This window comes from Dipteris shenzhenensis, unplaced genomic scaffold, assembly GCF_047967505.1.
Source record: "Dipteris shenzhenensis isolate YYH24624 ecotype China unplaced genomic scaffold, Dip_SZ_1.0 scaf0542, whole genome shotgun sequence".
Taxonomy (NCBI): Eukaryota; Viridiplantae; Streptophyta; class Polypodiopsida; order Gleicheniales; family Dipteridaceae; genus Dipteris; species Dipteris shenzhenensis.
In genome coordinates this window covers 79,841-95,373 of record NW_028239848.1, presented here as the reverse complement: position 1 = coordinate 95,373, position 15,533 = coordinate 79,841, and the positions used below count along the sequence as shown (strand labels likewise).

Sequence of the window (15,533 nt, the reverse complement as noted above, 5' to 3'; positions counted from 1 at the left end):
AGGATTGAGGCAGGGAGAGCTGCAGGCATACCCAGAGAGCAGCGGACTTGTATGCTTTGCACGATGGGTCAGGTCGAGACCGAGGAGCACTTTCTTTGTATGTGTCCCGCCTACTATGAGATCCGAGGGCGCTACCATTGCCTTTTTCAGGAGGGACACGGGTTTGGCCCACTCTCACGACTGATCTACTTCCAGGATCAGGTCTGACCGGTTGAGATGGATCATGAACACTCAGCTTCAGACTAGTTTCCATGAGAGTCACCGTTGCTTTGCAATTTTCCATCTCAAAGCGTTTGAGCAGTTCCCTGCAATATTTCTCCTGTGCAATAAAGATACTGCTCTTTCCCTGCTTCACCTCAATCCTAAGAAAGTAGTAAAGTATGCCTAAGTCAGTTATCTCGAACTCCTCCATAAGAAGTCTCTTGACCTGAGCAATCTTCTTCGTATGATCCCCAATAATGATGAGGTCATCCACCTATAAAATCAATACCAGCCGCAAATCCCCCTCTGTGTCGTGATAAAGATTTGCCTCTGATGGACTCCGCTAAAGCCCGATCTTTTGAAAGAAAACATCTATCCATTGGTACCAAGCTCTGGAAGCCTGTTTCAGCCCGTATAAGGTCTTCTTCATGTTAGAAACATGGTGAAGGGAGATAGAGAGAGAGAGTTAGGGTGTGAGAAAATAATGCTTAAATGAAGACATGAAGAAAGGCTTTCATTCATTCATCAAGTATGACAAGACAAGTGAAGTACAAGCCTTATATAGGCTACTCAGTCACACACTAGCACCTAGTGCATATGGGATAAGTCCTATGATGACACTTTGCACTCACACAAGACTCACACACATAGACTAGTACGAGATCACCTAGTACTACACACCAACACACTCTTTGACTATGATATCTCCAACACCCCCCTTCAGAGCAAAGAGTGTGAGACCCAACATGCAAAGAGTAGACTGATTCCCCTTCCTCCGCAATACTGCAAAGAGCAAGTCCAACTATCCAACACCTCCCGTGTGATAGTGAATTCTCAGTCAGCTTGCGACCGGCAAGGGCAAACCATCACTCTTCATCCCCCCTTACCTTGAACTGGGTGGTCAATACCCATCAACCAAAGTAGAAGACAAAACATTTATTTTTTGGGGACAACCCAGGGCAGAGTACCTCTTATTGACTCCAAATACATTCAATTTAGAGGGACAACTCAAGGCTGAGAACCTTTATTTGACTCAACACAAACACACATAGCATAGGGGCCTAGAAAGCCCAACCCTGGTCAAATGGATCCTCGTTGTCAAGAGAGAGGCCATGAACCTCTGCTGTAGCTGCATGTATCTCCTTCGGGGGCTCTTCAGGTTCAGTAGATGTGGCGTATATATTCTCAAGCTTGTCCAGTGTCTCCTTGGCTGAAGTAGTGAGGTAAAGATGATGAAGTAGTTTGTTTGCCAGCCTCAAACCAATAAGCGCCAGTGCCTTCTCATTCTTGTCATCTCAAGCTGATTGGTCTTCACCATGGGGATGAGGCTTCATGTGGGCAAACTGAGGTAAGAAATTTGCAGCACCAGATGAAGAACCAGCAAGTATGGCGGTTGGTCTAGGACTCCAAAATGGAATAGTAGACTCCTCGTGTGCAAGTGGGCAGATATAGGCGGCTGTAGGTGCTCCAAATACAAACCCTAATCAAAACACAGCAAGAATATGCTACGAAATGCAGAACTGAACCAGAAATGGAGCGTTTGTGGTTGTGGTAACTACACGAATTGCTGCAGCAGGTCCGAAATCTGCAAAGTAGCTCACTAGGGCACCCCAAAGCGCAAAGGCTGGTCACCAATGTGCAAGTCGGCTCCCTAGAACAGCTCCGAATTGCTGTAGTAGGACACTAGTCTGAAAATCGGCTGTAGTAGATGTGCTGGAAGCCAAGAGACTGCTCAAAAATGCCCTCAAATGACTCGAGATGCTGCAGAGAATGTTGTCAGGTGGCCGACTACACAGCAGCAGTAATAAACGGCTGTTCTTGGCGTTGAAAACCTCTGAAACTGCTCTGTTGAAGGCAGCTATGCAGCAGGAGCTCAGAAACCCTAGATTCGGCGATGAAGTGCTTTGAAATAAACTTGAAGGTCCACACATGTAGGCGCAATGATCCGACCAGCAATGAAGGAGAGTGTGAACGGTGCCTAGAGCTCCAAAAGGTCTCGAATCAAGGCGGCTGGCTATGGAGGCAAAAAAGGCTGAAGCAAACAGCTGCAAAGAGGAGGCAGAATGGAGACGGAATGAGCTAGCTGAGAGGAAGAGATAGCTAGAGATGGAAATGAACAAGGGGCGAAATGGAGTAGGGCTAAGGCGGCTGCAGGCTGCAGGAAGAAGAGCTGAAGCAGAATTAGGGTTAGGGCTAGGGTGACGGGGCAGCTATGGAAGGTGGCTCTGATACCATGTTAGAAACATGGTGAAGGGAGATAGAGAGAGATAGTTAGGGTGTGAGAAAATAATGCTCAAATGAAGACATGAAGAAAGGCTTTCATTCATTCATCAAGTATGACAATACAAGTGAAGTACAAGCCTTATATAGGCTACTCACTCACACACTAGCACCTAGTGCATATGGGATAAGTCCCATGGTGACACTTAGCACTCACACACATAGACTAGTACTAGATCACCTAGTACTACACACCAACACACTCTTTGACTATGATATCACCAACACTTCAGTTTGCAGACTTTTGATGGGGAATCCTGGTGGTTGTGCCACATTTACCTCCTCCTCCAGGTTACCATTCAAAAATGCAAACTTGACGTTCATATTAAAAATAGGCCAACTGTGATGAGCAGCCAAGGCAATGACTGTCTGAATAGTCACCATCCTAGTTGTGGGGACGAAGGTCTCGTCAAAGTCAAGTCCTTCTGAATGTGCATATTCTTTCACCACCAATCTTGCTTTGTACTTGTTCAAGCTCCCATCTGACTTGAACTTAAGCTTCTATACCCATTTAGTCCCGATGACCTTCCGCTTGGTTGGTTTGGGCACTGAATCCCAGGTGTCATTTTTCAAAATGGCATCCATTTCTGCCTGCATGGCTTCTTGCCATTCTGGAATATCCTTCGCCTTCTGGAAGGAACGGGCTCCGCAAGCTACACTACCTAAGCATAGTTCACGGAGGGAGTCTTCATGTTTCGTTGAGATTGTCGTGCTTCGGAACTGCTCTCGGGAATGTCCGTGACGCGTGAGTCTGCTAACTACCTCAAATACCATTGAGGTAGCTTCTTCTCTGATGGAGGTGCTTTTCATGGAGTTGATTTGGGAGCTGGCTTTGGAATGGCATGCTCCTCCTCCTCCTCCTCCTCCTCCTCCTCTTCCTTGGGGTCTTCAGTCGGCTTCACCTCTCGGATGGTGACCTTGGGTGGGTATAATGTCGGAAGTTCTGGAACCTCTTCTGCAAGCTGTGGCTTGGTCTCCTCAAAGATCACATCCCTGCGAAGGATCTTCTTCTTTTCCGGGTCGAATAGGCGATAGGCCTTGGACTCTTCACTGTATCCCACAATACTGCTCTGGCTATGGGGATCAAACTTTGTCCGCTCATCTTTATGTACATGCTCAAATGCTTTAGAATTGAAAACCCTTAAATGAGATATGGTGGGCTTCTTACCATAATAAGCTTCATATGGAGTATTGTCATCAACAGCTTTGGTCTTGGTTTTGTTGAGGATGTGATGTGCTTCTTGCAGAATCCATTGAACTCGGTAGAAGTGAACTCTCCCCCTTTGTCGATGCGGGTAGCGGAAGGCTTTGATTACCTCCCCACTCTCCTTCTCTACCTGGGCCTTCCGGTCTTTGAATTTCTCAAAAGCCTGAGATTTCTTTTTTAGGCAGAATACCCACGTCATGGGACTGAAATCATTCACTAGTAAAAGAGAATACCGCGAACCTGCGAATGAATTGGTCTACATTGGGCCACAGATGTCGGCGTGAACCAACTCGAGCGGCTTCTTGGCTTGTGATGAGGCCTCCTATGGGAACTTGTCCCTGTGTTGCTTGCCTTCGACGCAAACTGTGCAAACACGATCATTGCCTGCAATTGGTGGAAGTCCATCGACCATCTTTGTCTTCTGCATCTTGGAGAGAGTGCCATAGTTGACGTTAGCGAACCGCTCATGCCATAATCTGGATCTGCCATGGTCTCCGTGCACCAACAGAGCGTTGAGCCGATATAGCCTATGCTCCTCGACACCTTGAGCCACCACCTGTCCATTTGCCTTGGATGTGACAGTGACCTTGCCGTTGTTGAATAAGATCGACATATTGTGCTTGTCCATCTGACAGACAGACAACATGTTCTTGCACAAATTTGGTACATACAGTACTCCGGAAATCAACTCCTCGTTTCCTGCAGTCGTGATGAATGGAATACTACCGACACCCTTCACAGGGCATGATCGATTATCCCCAACAGTGACCTTGGAATCGGGATGCGTACCTTCCATGGTTTTGAACCACTCCTCCTTGTTGGACATGTGCTTTGAAGCTCCACTGTCCACATACCAACCTTCCTCTCCTTCATTGACTGCATAAGCGGAGCAGTACTTAGTGATGATGAAGAGAGCTCCAGTCGTGACGTTTGCCGATTCGGTCTTTGGCTCGTCCTTGGACTTGGACTCCTTCTTGAGATCTGCCTTCTTCTTGCGACACTCTTTAGGAGAATGACCAAGCTTCTCACAGTAGAAGCACTTCATCTACCTCTTTTTCTATGCATCCTTGGTCTTGCTTTTTTCTTGGAGTCTTTGAACTTACCCTTGCCGGGCTTGTCCCTTGCCACGAGAGCCTTCTCGTCCGATTGAGTAAACAATTTTTCCCGAGCCTCTTCTTGCAATAGTAAAGGCCCAAGCTCCTTGAAGGTGAGAGGCTTGGTCCTCTGTCCTGCGGTGACCATAGTCACGAAACTCTTAAACTTCGAGGTAGCTTGTGCGAAGTCAATAATGCCAGATGACTTGAATCTACCTTTTGACCAATTGCCGCGAGCTGGTCCCTTATCACCTTGACTTTTGTCAGAGTGGAGCATCAGAATTCGAGATGTATTGTTAGTTTCATACAAATCCTTCAGGAAATCCCACGCCTCTACAGACGTCTCGGCCATCTGGATGTGCGGAAGAACAGAGTCCGCCATGGTCCCAATGATTAATGCTAGGGAGTGGGCATCTCTCTCTTCCCAATTCTCAAGCTCTTCACCATCCACTGGAATGTCCATCTTCCCCTTGCTGTCCAGCAAGTCTTCTGGTTTTGCGTCCACCCTTGTTGTTAGCTTCCACAACTTCCGGACCACTAGGTGGCTCCAGATTTTCACCTCCAGATCGGGTAGTTCGACCGGTCTAGCTTCCCAGACTCTCCGAAGTTCGGGATGGTAAATGAGAGGAATCTGGAGGAGGAGGAAGGAAGAGAAAGGGCTGAAGAGGCAACAATAGAATCTTTGTCCTCCATCCTTGCTGTAATAAAGAACAGTAAACCGAATTTGCAGCGGAGAACTTGACCACGCAGCAAACCTGAGTGTCGATTGGAGTCGCCTACTTGCTGAGGTACTCTGATCTAGAGCTGTGAACCTAGCTCTAATACCATGTTGGAAATAGAGGATAGAATTACTCACACCTCACTCCCGATCTAGCTCTTACAACACTCAGAGAGACAGAGAAAGAGAGAGCCAAAACTCAGATATATCCTTCCACAATCGTGGGCAGACAAAAGCTCAATGGGTGAGCATGTACAAACAGCCAGAGGATGCTGTCAAATGCTGAGCCACTTCTCTCCCTCTGCGCGCTTGCCTGTGCAAGGCTGTAAGTGCAGGTAATGAGAAATGATGGGGGGAGAGGGGGCTTTTCATAGGCCCTGCTTGGGGCTGGAAAAACCCACCAGCAGGGGGTTGGCCCCCTGCTTGCAGCACCAACCTGTAGGCTGGCCTCCACCGACCTGGTTGGTTGGCTTGGGCCAGCCCTATAAAAGGGCCCATGTGTCCAGCACATGGGCTGCTGACACTGCCATTTCCAGCTCCATATTGCTGCGTAGAAGGGTCGTGCCCCTCTCCTTTGCTGTGCGGGTTTCCCAGGTACTCTGTCCCCTAACCCCCTACAGTCCCCTCTAAACGGGGGCTCACAGGTGGGGCAGTGACTTTTCTAACACTTGAACCTATATTATAGGGCAGCTTAGGCAAGCCTATATGGGAGGCTACCCTGGCCACCCTTGGGGCCAAACCTAGGGCTAAACCGAGGTCAGGTCAATCGAGTCAGCCCGGTTCGGTTGACTAACCACCATAGATGTGCATTGTTCCCATCTGACCGTGTCTTGTTCATCGTGTCATTTGTACCATCTCGATTGACAGTCTTCTTGGTGTCTTTGTGCTTGTTTGTGGCCTGTTGAGGGTATCATCTCAAGTGTCTGTGGTCCGGGTACATGCTCTGGGCATTGTGCATTCGCTCTATTTCTATTGGAGCCCATACTGCTAGTCTGGGAGTTCCCACCTCATCTACAGAGCTAATTGAATTATGGTGATTCCTGGTTGTTTTTTTCTCTCCTTTTTCTTTCATGAAGGTTACTCCTGGTTGTCTAAGGCATGACCGTGCATGCTACACTGGTAAACATTTCCATGGGATGAAAGAGAGTTGCTTCGCACTCGTCCTATCTTCGGTTGCATAGGCTCTTCACTAGTTTCCCTACCACTTTTCTTTCATCATCTGTTTTGGCGATCCTGCTGGGGATCCCTGTGTGTCTTGAATTGGGATGTGTGTACTCATGATAAGGACGCCTAGAAGTGTGGAGAGCAGTATCTGATGACGAAGCCTCGCATGCGGGTGATTATTTGGAGGAATGTAAAAAGTGTGGTCATTGGAGCAAAGATTGCATTGATTACCGACTTCGTGTGATTCGTCTTCGAGCTATAATTCAAAGAGTCTTCAAAGAAGCTGCCCAGGAGGAAAAGATGCAGAGTTAGATGCAAGCTTGGCACTGAAGGACGGAGATTCTGTGAGGGACTACTGTGTACAAGAGATAAGCAAGAACCGGAAGGTATGGCTCATGAATTTCCCGGCTTCTATGGGTTGCCACATGAAGATTCTGGAAAGTTTATTGAAAATCTGGAGTTTACAGCTTTGATCAAAGATAGGAATGCACCTGCAGTGTTACTACAGATACTGACCTTTTGTCTAGTAGGAGAGGCTCGTGTTTGGCTGCAAGAATTTATAGCTGATTTACATACTGAAGACGGGGCACCAAGGGCTCCGAATTATGCCAAGGTGAGGGCTGCCTTTGTGGCACAGTTTGCATGCAACCAAGATTTTGATAAGATGTGGAGGGAGGTGTGTAATTTGCAGCAGCATTCTAACCAGACTGTGGACGAATATATGAGTAGATTTACTGTGTTGTGGAATAAGTGGCAAACAGCTATGCTGCCAGAGGTTCCACCCCGAGTGATCGTTTTATCTTAGGATTGAAGCCCGAAATAGGGATAAAGATTGAGTGCAAGGAGTTGCCCACTTGTGAGGATGCTGTGAGGAAGGCCAGGGAAAAGAAGAGATAACAAAGGAGGCTGGTTGAGTTAGGTAATGAAATGCCTGTGGTGCAGCCTAGACCTCAAGTCACCTTTGATGTGAAGGATGATCCATCTAAGGCAGAGCCTAAAAAAGAGTAATTCTTCAAAGAAGAGCTCCAAGAGATGTCAGAGCTTATGAAAAACCTCAATCTCAACTTGATGAGTGGTAGAGGATGAGGAAGAACCTCCAATGGGAGAGGAGCAGGAGGGCTGCCTCCTCTTGGTACTCCATACCTTTGGCAAGCAGGCTGTGGACGTGGGAGTTATGTGCCTAATGTGCAGTGTTACAACTGTGGAGAATGGGGGCCTTATAGTACTCATTGTGACCAGCCTTCTTGGGGTGGATGGAGAAATGTATTCTTTGCTGGTTGGATTAAATAACCGGGCTGATTATCATAGTGTGGAGGTGAAGGACGTAGGCCAGCCAAGTAATAGTGGAGTTGTGAAGGCTACAGCTAAGGTAAAAGGCAAAGGTGTAGGTCATCTTCTCCTAGTTCTAGTGATGCCCTATAGGCTCTGGTATGTGCCTTGTAGGCATTGGTATAGGCACTTAGTTTATTGTGTGCCTTTTATGCCACATAGGACAGTTAGTCCTATGTGACACCTAGGACACTTAGTCCTAGGTCTAGGTACAAGTACTATGTACTTTGTTTTTACACATTACTCAAGATTGATGTGACGGATGTGACTCTTCGACTCTTTGTACCTTGCACTTGTTCTTTCATTCAACGATCCTACAGTGGTATCAGAGCCACATTTTGACTCGTTTCCTGCTCCTGGACTCGCACTAGCTCCCTTCAGCCTACCTACTCCTCCATCCGTACAGCCCGTACGCACAGCTTGCTCTGGGTCACCTGTTGTACCTATGCCGTCGTACATTGTACATGTGTTTTGTACTCTTCCGTACACTTTGCCCAGTCGTACGTGGTATCTGTTTCTGTCCGTACTTGCGTTGTACATTGTACCTACGTTTCGTACAGTGCTCAGTATCTGTGATGTACATCGTACTTGCTTCTTACCTGCATCCATACAGACATGTATCTGCATCCGTACAGCAGACATACAGTGTCCCGTATAGTAGGCGCTTTCGTACAATGTACCTGCTCCGTACAGAGTACATGACCCGTACAGCTTGTACCTCTCCGTACAGCTAGTACTTGTCCCGAGAGTTCCGTAAAAGCTTGGCACGTGTGAAGTCTTTTGCAGGGCATTCTCAGAATTTGGGGCTTTTTGAGGGCTTTTTCTGTCCTTATCTTCCTCTTACTGTTTGAAATCTTCTCAAGTCATTTCAATAGTTTGGAAAGCCTACATCTTGAGGTCTATATTTTGGGACAGGTGCACTTTTGCAGTCAATTTGTGGACAGCAAGTCCTAATTTTGCAGTTGCAAGCCTTGAGGCTATTTTTTGGGATTCAATCTGCAATTTCTTATTTGATTGCAATACATTGGGTCAGATTGGAGCACATTGAATCACTTTTGCAGGACATTGAGTTAGATTTTGAGAAATTGAGTCTTTTCTGCAGGACATTGAGTCAGATTCTCATACATTGGGTCACATTTGCAAAAATCTCAGCAAAATTTGGGGCTTTTCTGCATTTGCCCTCTTTTTGGCCTATTTGCCCTCATTAAATTTGGGGCTTTTGCCAGATTTGCTGTTTTTTGCAGTGAACATTGCCTGACACAGTCACATTTGGGTCAAATCTGCATTTGCCCTTTGATTTGGGTTGGAAATTTGCAGAATATTTATTTGCAGATATTTGCTATCATTTTTGGACTGCCAGCTCTTTGCAGTGATAGCCTTGAGGCTTTTGGGTTTTCAGGTCTTTTTCAGGGTATCCCATTTGCAATGGCTGGCAACAATCAAGATCTATTTGGCATTCTTCGTGAAGATGATAAGTTGGATGGCACCAACTGTCCGATGTGGTCTTATCTCATGAAACATATTCTTGTTGCTACTGCTCCCCCAACTCAGGAACAATCAAGATGGGATGCAAGAGATGCGAATGCACATTCCTGTATTGCTTTATCATGCAAGAGAACCATTATTCCACACATCTGGTCTTGCAGGACAGCAAAGGATGCTTGGGACAAATTGGCTTCTCTTTATCAAATTCGCAATGAGGCACGTGTTGCATTTTTAAGAAGACAGTCTATGGATGCTTATCTGACAAAGGTAAAGGATCTCATGGAACAACTTGCCCATGAGGTGGTGCCAAATTCTCAGCTTGTCAGTACCACATTGAATGGATTGCCAGATACATATCAAGGGTTAGCTACAACCCTTTGGTTAGTGGCCATGGGTAATCCAGACTACTACTCTTTCGATTAGCTAGTTACTTTGCTTTTGCAGGAAGAGCAAAGTCGTGCTAATAGACAAGCCATTATTCCTGATCATGCATTTGCTTCACAGGAGACAGGAAGAGGCGAAGCTTCCAAGCCTATGGGAAAGCCTAAGTGTGCACATAGCAGTGGCAATTCCTCCAATGCATCTAAAAATACAGCAGATAAGTCAAAGAAGAAAAGATGCAACTATTGTCGCAAGCCTAGACATGACATTTCAGAATGTAGAAAGCGCATTGCTTCGGAGAAAAAGAAAGCAGGATTGACAGTTAATGCCTCACATGCAATTGAATCCCACGAGCCAGCAGATGCTTCACATCCACATGCTCTCCAGGATGATTGGGCATGGGCTGTCCATTGTTCATTTGATCCCTCCAAAGTTGATGCACTCTTTACTGCTAATGATGCTCAGTCTTGGTATCTTGATCGTGGTGCTTCCAAGCACGTCACATCTTGCAGACAGTTGTTTCATTCTTTAGCTGATGCACCTCAAGGGGGAACTGTCACATGTGCTAATAATGCTTCCTATGCTGTAAAAGGAATTGGAGATGTGCAGCTCACATCCATTTCAAACCATCCTGTCACTTCGACAAATGTTCTCTTTGTGCTTGGAATTGAAGTCAACTTGATTTCAATTTCAGCAATTGCCACTTCAGGTTTCAGAGTGATTTTTGATGGATACAGATGCCTAGTATATGATCTTCGTGATGACAATGCCATAGTTCTCAGTTGCACTTTGCAAAAGGGGCTTTATCACCTTGATCATCACTCAGCTGCACTTTCTATTGAAGCATTTGCTATTTCAGATTCACAGCTCGCTGAAACTCATCTTTGGCATGAGAGAATGGGTCATCTCAATTATAGAGCTCTTGCAAAGCCTACATTCACAGCAGATGGCTAATGATGTACCTCAAACTCACACAGTTTCCAAACATGTGTGTGAGGGTTGTCTTTTGGGTAAGATGCATCAGTTTCCTTTTCAAAAGAATTGTCCAAAACTCTCACAAGGAAATTGCAGCTAGTGCACAGTGATGTCTGTGGCCCAATGAGGACAAATGCCATTGGGGGGTACAAATATTTCATGACTCTCATTGATGATTTCACAAGACATTGTTGGGTATATCCTTTAAAAGCCAAATTTGAAGTGTTCTCATGCTTTCAGAGGTGGCTGAATATGGTTGAGAATGAATCAGGATCCAAGCTTGTCACCCTTGACACAGATAGGGGGGGAGAGTATATGTCAAAAGAGTTTGATGCATTTTTGTCTTCACGGGGCATTGTTCACTCATGCACTACTCCTTACACTCCTCAGCATAATCTTGTTCCTGAAAGGAAAAAGAGATCTACTATGGAGATGGCGAGATGCATGCTTAAGGCTAAGTCTTTGCCCAATAATTTTTGGCTTGATGCAGTAATGTGTGCCAACTATGTGCTGAATAGATCACCTACAAGGGCATTGAAGACTGTTACACCTTATGAAGCATGGAAAGGCAAGAAGCCTTCACTTTCACACATGAGAGTTTTTGGGTCTCTTGCATATGTTCATGTACCATCTCAAATGAGACATAAGCTTGATGACAAGGCAATCAAATGCATATTTATTGGTTACAGCCAGGAGAGCAGAGGGTATCGGTTATACCAACCAAAAATTGGGAAGATTATTGTCAGTAGAGATGTCATCTTTGCTGAACATTCGGCTTCTCCTCTTGTGGACTGCAAAGCTAAGCCAAAAGTTGACATGTTTGATGCCTTTGAATCTTGGTTACCTCTGCCATCCTCAGAAGAGGACTTTGACCAGCAACATGAGCCTCCTGCAGGCCCTTCAACAAGCAATGATCAGCCAGTACCCCATGCTGATTTGCAGATTTCTCTTCCAGCACAAAATGATCCCACTATTCATGATGCAGTGATTGAAGAAAGAGCTGTCAATAGATAGCACAGGCAAGTTCCCAGATGGCTTCTTGATACATTGAGGGACAGCAAACAAGATCAGCCTTTTGCTGCCCGGACAAGATCAGGGAATAGACAGATGCATGGTCACTTTCTTGAGTTTGCACTCCTTGCTACAGCTTGCAATGAAGAGCCTTTGTGCCATAAAGATGCTTTTGACAGCAAAGAGTGGATGGATGCAATGAGTGCTGAGTTACAATCCATTGCCAAAAATGACACATGGGAATTAGTAGATCTCCCTCCTGGCAAGCATGCCATTGGTACCCGGTGGGTCTACAAATTAAAAAGAAAATCTGACTTAAGTATAGATCGCCACAAAGCTCGCCTTGTTGCAAAAGGGTATGCCCAACAACAAGGCATTGACTTTAAGGAGACATTTGCTCCCACATCCGGGATTACTACCATTAGATGCGTCATTTCCATTGCAGCCCATCATCATTGGCAAGTGCACCAACTTGACATCAAGACTGCTTTTCTTCATGGGGATCTGCAGGAAGAAGTCTATGTCACACAACCTCCTTGCTTTGAGGTTGTTAATTCTGAAAACAAGGTATGCCGGCTTAGAAAAGCCCTTTATGGTTTGAAGCAGGCACCCAGGGCATGGTATGCCAAAATTCATGCACACTTACTATCTCTTGGTTATCAGAATAGCCCCACAGAACCCACTCTTTATGTCCGTGGGAGTGGATCTGATTTTTTAGTTCTGATTTTATATGTGGATGATATGCTCATCACGGGCCCAGATACTCAGTATATTGCAGCTTTCAAGGCTGATTTGCAGCAGGTTTTTGAAATGTCAGACATGGGACAGCTCCACTATTATTTGGGCATTCAATTTGCTCATGTTGTGGGGGGTATCATGATGTCACAGTCCAAGTATATTGGACAGCTCCTTGATCGTTTTTAGTTCGAGGATTGCAAGCCAATCTCTACTCCAGTGGACCCTGGCTTCAAATTCTCAGCTCATGATGGGAGCCCACCATGTGATATCACTCTTTATTAGCAGGCTGTTGGATGCCTTATTTATTTATGTCACACCAGACCTGACTTACAGTATGCAGTATCTCAGCTCAGCAGATTCATGCACATGCCCAGTTCACAGCATTGGCAGGCAGTGAAGAGAGTTTTCAGATATCTCAAAGGCACTCAGAATTTAGCCCTCTTCTATGGTGATCGGGGCTCACTTACCATGCATGCTTAGCAAGAAGTAACCAACAGTTGCCACATCTAGCCGTGAGGCTGAGTACATGGCAGCTTTCACCGCTACAGTAGAGCGTGTCTAGCTTCGACAGTTACTTAGAGATCTTGGTATTCGCCAGTTATCCTCCACTATGGTCTACACTGACAGCCAGAGTGCTTTGGCCATTGCACGTAACCCAGTGTTTCATGCGTGTGTCAAGCATATTGAAGTTCACTATCATTATGTTCGGGAGCGGTTGTCAGCAAGAGACATAGAGTTGTTCTATCTTCCCACAGAGGACAACATAGCAGATCTGTTTACAAAGGCACTTCCTCGTTCCAAGTTCAAAGTCTTCCGCCAGGCTTTACACTTGGTTCCCTTTGTTACATGATCTGACATACGTTGTACATTCATAGGTGGCTATATCTTTTTGGATGAACATGTGCCACCATGATCAGAAAATACCAAGTATTCTGAGACGTTTCCAGAATACTTCAGCCCGCGGAAGCCCGACATCACATTTGGTTAGATGATCAGCCAGTGTCCCAAGTTGAAGAAAGAATGGAGAAGAGCAGTAAACCTTGGTAAGTGGAACCCTCGGAAGGAAACAATCAAACTAATGTCAATTTTTGAGCTTCTAGATATGTTGCCTTCAGTAGAAGCCTGGCACAAAGGAGTGGGACTTGGTGAGGCTTATGTCGACAGTGGAGCTCAAATCTGTGTAGTCACACAGTCATGTGTGGGGAAATCGGGCTTAAAGATTTCATCCCCTTCAAGGTTCCGCATCCGAATGGCAAATCATGCGAAGCTTAAGACCCTGGGAATTGTGGCTGGAATGGAGATTGAAGCATTCAAGGTCCACTGCAAGGTAGATTGCCATGTCATGCCGGCTGGTCTGGGAGCTTACCCTCTCATTTTGGGAAGACCCTGGTTACGGAAGGTAGGAGCAATACATAATTGGGGAAACGGAGTGATCACAGTACGTGGTTCTAAGGGATAGAGGATGCGGTTTGATATGGTTAGTCTCGCTCTGAAGTTGCTGATCCTGAAAAAGAGGAAGAGGAGGATAGTGAAAGTGATACTGATAGTGAAGAGGAGAGCAGCCTTACTTTTGACAGTGATGATGCTAATGTAGCCTTTATAGGAAGGATGGAAAATCTGCAAGTGGATCTCACAATTGAACTCAGTGAACAGGAAGAGGATAGAAGTGAGGTAATGGAGAGATTCATGCAGCCGAGGGATGCTCATAAGCCTATACAAGAACTGGTTCAGCATACAATAGACCCAGATCTTACTCCTGGTGAGAAAGAAGAATGTTGTAGGATGTTGCAGAAGTACCCCAATTTGTTCATCACCTCGTATGAAGAAATTAGGGGATTCTAGGGGAAGCCACTAGGAATTGAGTTAAAAGAGAATGCTAAGCCAGTATGTCAGAAGATGAGGAGATTAAGCCCAGAACAAACAGAAGTGTTGAGAGCAGAGATAGTGGAGTTGTTGAGAGCTGATATTATAATGCCAATGATGCGTTCGGATTGGGCCAGCCCTGTGGTGATTGTTCCCAAAAATAAAAGGGAAATGGAGAGTATGTGTGGACTATAAGCCCTTGAATGCTGCTACCAAGAGTAATTACTATCCTTTGCCACATATGGATGACATATTAGACAGGGTGGTTGGCCATGAGATGTATATTCTTTGTGACGGTTACTCGGGTTACTTCCAGATTGCTATATGCATAGCCTTTGGCAACCAACCTTGCCTTCTACCTGTCAATGGACCCATCTGGCTTCCTTTTCACCTTGAAAACCCACTTGGTACCAATGGCATGCTTACCTAGTGGTAAATCCACAACATCCCAAGTCTGATTTTTCTCAATGGACTGCAATTCATTGTGCATGGTACGCATCCAATGCACATTATCCTTTGCTTCTTCAAAAGAGTCAGGTTCTTCTTCATCAAGAAGAGTACTTGCATAAGTTGTCTCAATTGAAAGAGCCTCCCCTGCGTGCCTTATTGCACTACGAGTCTTACCAGGCAATGGGGCCTCAAGCCTACTCTTCCAGAGAGTGTAGCAACCAATTCGGGACTGTTTTGGCTGCGTGTATCTCTTGAATTTCTTGCTTGACAGCTTCATCCACACCTTGTGGAGGACAAAATCAACCGGTGGCTGAATCGGGGCATGTGGATTAGGAGGAGGTTGCTGTAAATTCTGAATTTCAGCATGAACCTCAGCTGGGGAACCAAATGCTATAGGAAGCATCCCCTCAAAAACATCATCTGAAGAAGCTGGAATATTAAATTTAGCATGTGTATGTGCTGAATTCTTTGGAAATATAACATCTCTACTAACAAAAATCTTGCGAGAAGCAGGATTGTAGAGACGATAGCCTTTGCTTTGTGAACTATACCTAACAAAAATGCATTTAAGTGCCTTATTTGACAACTTGTGTCGAAACTCCACAGGCACGTGGGCATATGCAACACAACCAAAAAC

General features: G+C 45.6%; 1 protein-coding gene across 4 annotated transcripts in view; it reads left to right on the top strand.

The window, feature by feature from the left end:
* LOC147878125 (uncharacterized) overlaps nt 1-15,533 on the top strand; it is a 57,884-nt gene that overhangs the window by 3,187 nt on the left and 39,164 nt on the right. The gene's annotated exons all lie outside the window — the stretch shown is intronic.